General features: G+C 50.9%; 1 protein-coding gene across 1 annotated transcript in view; it reads left to right on the top strand.

Annotated features, from left to right (window-relative positions):
• The first annotated feature begins 548 nt into the window (after window positions 1–548).
• Window positions 549–5,159, top strand: part of ZNF541 (zinc finger protein 541) — a 29,917-nt gene continuing 25,306 nt past the window's right edge. The window contains exon 1 of the mRNA XM_078145826.1: window positions 549–1,573. The gene's annotated coding sequence lies outside the window, so the exon portion shown is untranslated. The remainder of the gene's footprint in view (window positions 1,574–5,159) is intronic.

The raw sequence follows: 5,159 nt of genomic DNA on the forward strand, positions 1-5,159 counted from the left end.
GCCGACGCCCAGAGGCGACGCACGCTGGCGCGCGCCGCGCAACACGCACGCAGACACGCAGCGCGCGCCAGCCCGGGCGGGCTGGGGAGAGAGGGAGGGAGCAAAGGGGGTGGTATGCGCGCGCAGCCTGGAGGGAGAGAGCGGCAGGCAGGCGGGCGGGCGAGAGCCAGGCACGAAGCGCGAGGCGGGCGCGCGAGCCCCCGGGGGCGGGTAAAACCCGGTTGCTGCTGCTGCTCCTGCCCCCGCCCCCGCCCCCTCCACCTCCACCCTTCTCTTTCCCCCGACTTCTCCCCCCAAGACCTCCTCAGACCCGCCCCCTCCCCCCCAACCTCCTCAGGCTGGCCGGCCTCCCTCGGGCGGCTCTACCCCTGCCCTGCACCCCCAGGCCTTGCAACAGCCCCCCCGCCCCCACTCTGCCCCCTCGGAGTACCCCCTCCCAGCAAAAAACCCTTCCTCCCCTTCGACCCCCTCCACGAGCATCCCCTCCCCACCAGCCCTCTAAACGAGCATCCCCTCCCCCCACCCACGGAGCACCCCTCTGGCCCCCGCCAAGCATCCCCTCCTCCCCTCGGAGCATCCCCTCCCCACAAATGCCCCATATCCGTACCCCTACTGCCTCCATTTAACATTCCTTCCTAGCAAATGCCCCCTTCTCTTTGCCCGCCATTTAGCAAATCATTTGGCAAATCTTCCCGCTTTAAATGCGCCTTCCTTCCAGTCCGCCCTTGTGTGGCAACCCGCCCTAGCATTTGGCCCGACCCAGACGCCCCCTTTAGCATCCTTTCCTAGCAGATGCCTCCTCCTTAGCATCCCCCCCAGCAAATGCCCCTTCTCTCCCAGACTCCCCCAATTTAATCTCCTCATCCAAAAAATCTCCCCTCCTCTCACTTCAGTCCTCCCGTTAGCACACTCTGAGCAAAAAATTCTCTCTCACCCACCTTTCTCCCACTTAGCATCTACAGGACAGAAGTCCTCTCCCCTCCCCAGCCTCTCCCAGCAAAATCCCTTTCTTGCTCTGATCTCCACTCCTTGCAATAATCCTTTTTCTCCTTAGGACCCCCCCTCTTCCCCTAGCTCAGATCCCTCATTTTCAGCAAAAAACTTTTCAGCTGGAGATTCCCTACCAGGAAATCTCTATCTTTCCACCTAAGTCACCCCAGTTTAACCTCTTCTAGCAAATATCCCTTCTTCCCACCCAGGCCACCCCACATCCCTAGCAAAAATTCCATCTCCAGTCCCAGTAAAAATTCTTCCTCAATTGTCTCCTTTTCAGCAAACCCTTTTCTGCCTCTGTCTCCCTTCCCAGTGAAAAAACCTCCAAAACCCCTGTTGAATATCCCACCAGCTCCCCTTTTCCCCCTAATCTTGACCATCCCCATCCCTTCCTTCCACCACCTGCTTTCAGGACCAGAGGGAAAAGCTGTTGAGCGGGCTAGAGAAATCGGATTTGTGTCAGAAATTGACACCCAGCATACTGGAGAAAAGCCCTGATGGTCAGCTTGTCTGCCTTCTGAGCCCCCTTCCAAGGGCACCTAAAACTGACCTGCCCAAGAGCCTTGGCTTGGCTCTCCTGGTGAGTGTCCTTCCTAGTAGAATCATAGACTTGGAGCTGAAAAGGCCCTTAGAGGTCATTTTGTCCAACCCGCTCATTTTATGGAGGAGGAAACTGAGGCCCAGAGAGATTTTTATGGCTTTCTGAAGATCACACAGGGAGTAAGTAGGTGGCAGAGCCAGAGTGCCGTCTCCCTCCGGGAGTCTCCTTGGTAGCGATGCCCTTGTCAAATTGACCTGCGTTCACAGGTTGTATCCCCCAATAGAACGTGAGCCCCTTGAGGGTGAGGATTGTCATTCTTGTCCTGGTCTCTTCAGTGCCTGCCACGAGGTCTTGCACATCCGGGTCCATAGTAATGCTCCCTTTAATTGAATTGTCCCCCCTTGTCCCCCCTAACCCTTTCTTTGCTTAATGGAGCTGTTTTCCTCCTGGAGGATTTTACTTTGAGTAAATCTGAATGAGGCATCCTCCATGTGCCCTGACCATGAAGAGGGGAGGCTCAGGGAGTCCTCGGACTAGTTGGGTGCAAAGAAACCATTTAAAAAAAAAACCCAATAACAGACCGAGAGTGAGGGTCCTACCAGATGGGGTGTGGGCTCTTAGGTGCTGTCAGGAAGGAAAAAAGTTAATTCTGATGCTGGAAAAGTTGGGAGAGGAAGCTGAGGATTTGCAACTTGAATACCAGTTGACATGTATACAAACTTCAGGGTTTGCAAATCGCTTTACCTAAAGTTCTCCTTCAGTCCTCACCTCCGACCCCCAGAAGGGTGTGCGCTGTTATTCACGTTTTACAGAAGAGGAAACTGAGGTTAATTGATGTGGCCAAGGTCATCAGCTAGAAACAGTGAAGCAGAATTTGAACCCAGGTCTTCCTGACACCAAGTTCAATGTGCTGTGCACTCTACTGTTACCCCATCTCTCTGATTATTTTTGAGGCTGCTTACAGTCCTGGAATTTTAAAGTTGAAGAAACTGACAGAGATGGCTAGATAGTGAGGACAGCAGAATTAGTGCCCTGATCTTGTGACTTCCCCAGTACCGTGATTTGTCGAACTAAAGTTTTTCTCGGACAGATAGGTTAGTGTAGGTTAGGGTTTACTTTCTAGGGAGGCTGAGAAGCATTCACTATTCCTTCCCATACCTTGGATATGATGTGGATATGGAACATGTGAATAATTGTTTTAAGTCCCGCACCCATTTATTTTTCCCAAGTGACTCCAGCCTTTTGTCCTGTTCCCCTAAAAAAAAAGTACAGTTACTGAAACTAAAAATTTTCTCTGACCAGTAAAAAGAAATCATTCATTTAGGTGGAAAATGCCCTCTAGAATTTTCCCATTTCTTAGCCTTTTGGTTGAAATTCTTCCAGTGTCATAACTAGAGGGAGGATGTTTCCGGGATACTTTGTTAGAACCTGGGTTTCACCCCTGCCATGCCTTCCCATCCTCTGCTGTCCTTGTCTACATTTTCCTAAAAAACACCCCCTAAAGGACATGCCATAATGGAGACTTCTTAGCGTGTCCACCATGATTCTCATCCTGCTCTTCCGGTCATGTGTCACTTTCTGGCTTTTTAGGCCACTCCTTTGTGAGGTGCATAGCTAAAATGCAGGTCGAAAGTATGGATTTCTAATGTGTATATATGTGTACGTATGTACATGGTAAATGTGTATATATACACGCACACATACATACTATATATACTACATGTATACATACATATGTATATTTTATATATGTAGATAGAGTATGCTTTAGGTCTAAGTGGGGGGGGGGACTGAGAGGATTTGGAGCCCAGAAGATTCAGACGTGCTTGAGGGTGCCAGCCCTGTCATTTTATAGGCGACCACAACTCTGAGAGGACTGTGAGACTTGCCCAAGGACTCAGAGCGGACACAGAATTTGAACCAGGGTCTGTGCTCCAAATCCATTATTCCTTTCACTATACCCAAGTGGTAACGTCTGATGTTTCCCACCTCTCCTGTTTTCCCACCACTTGGACCTGGCCCCTTCCCCACCTTTATCACCATGGCACTGCTACTGATTGAGTAGTCAGTGCACAGAGAGAAAGGGAAGAGGTTCTGGACAAGTCCCACTCAGAAAAGCTTCAAGAACATTTTAAAAAACAGGCAGGATGTTTGAGGCTTTAATAAAACTTAATTTTAAAAAATCCCATCTGTTCAGATATGTGAGTGCCCTCTCCGGGCAAGGCAGGGTTGAGCCCACAAAGGAAGGCGTCTGAGAGGGGGGCAGCTTTTGTGTAACCTTCCAGGATCATTGTGTGAGGTGTGATTATGTCATTGTTGTCAGACAATCTTTTGTTAAGTGCCTGCTGTGTGTAGAACTGAGGAAGATGGGACACTGAGCAAGGATGTGGTCCTTTGCCTTCAGGGAGCGTGTGTCTAGGAAAGGGGAGCACGATACAAGCACCCAGAAGACCAGCGTTCGCAGTCATTCCTGATAAGTGCGTCGTAGGTGAAGAACAGAGGGGAAGTCGTTCCTGAGGACCCAGGGAAGGCTTCCTGGGGGAAGGGGACGTTCTTATTAAAAGTTGGGTAGGGCTTTGTCAGCAGAGGGGCAGGGGAGAACGTTCCCAGCATGTGGGAAGCAGGAGAGAAGGGGGTGAAAGGGAGGGATGAGATGGCAGGGACAGGTGGTGTGTTAGTACCAGATGAGCGCCACAGGGTGGTGCTAGAGGAGGCCGCATGAGGCGCTTACAGGACGCTCAGTGAATGGCAGGGTTAGGGTCTGGGCGTCTGCCAGCCAAGAAACCTCTCTGGGCCGCCCGGGTGTTGGAAATCAAGTCGGTGGGACCCAGGCTGTGCAGGACCCCCACTGCCAGGCTAAGTCTGGAATTGGTAGTCATGTCGGTGTGCTCTACACTGAGAGTGGAAAGAGTTTGGGGCTCAGAGTCAAAGGAGACCTGAGTTCAAATCCCACCCTTGATACTTTGAGAACCTTAGTTTCTTCATCTATAAAATGGGCATGGCGATACACAGGGTTGTGAGACAAAATACTATAAGAATGTCAGTTTTGTCAGCTGCCTGCTGAGCCTTGGAGTTTATCCTCCAGTCCAGCCCCATCATTTTACCAGTCAGAGGGAAGACGTGATGGTGGCTGCTGGGTGCTGGAAGTGCATGGAGCACTGTGTTTGGAATCAGAAACCCCTGAGTTCCAGTCCAGCCTCAGATACTCACTAGCTGGGCGACCCTGGGCCAGGCACTCAGAATCTCTGCCTTAGTTTCCTCACCTTTAAACATGGAGCTTTTAGGGCTGTTGTGGGGTCAGATGGAATAATAATGGTAAAGCACTTTGCACAAACATTCGGGCCCCAAATGCTGGGGATGATGATGGTGATGTAGCACTAAGCATTATGGAACCTGGACCCTCGGACTCAGTGGCTTTTTCATCATGCCACACTACTTTCATACCCTTGAAACCACTGTAATGTAATTTAAGGGTACCGAGAGCCTATAAAAGAGTGCATGGCTAGGCCCCAGTGAAGAGAGAGGAGAAGAACTTCCCTCCACACCTTTGCAGAGACGGAAGGCCCCCAGTGTACAACACTTTCCAGATTTTTTTAATCTATTGATTGGTTATTTTGATTTTTTT

The sequence above is a fragment of the Phascolarctos cinereus genome, unplaced genomic scaffold, assembly GCF_003287225.1.
Source record: "Phascolarctos cinereus isolate Bilbo 61053 unplaced genomic scaffold, phaCin_HiC Scaffold_726;HRSCAF=1367, whole genome shotgun sequence".
Taxonomy (NCBI): Eukaryota; Metazoa; Chordata; class Mammalia; order Diprotodontia; family Phascolarctidae; genus Phascolarctos; species Phascolarctos cinereus.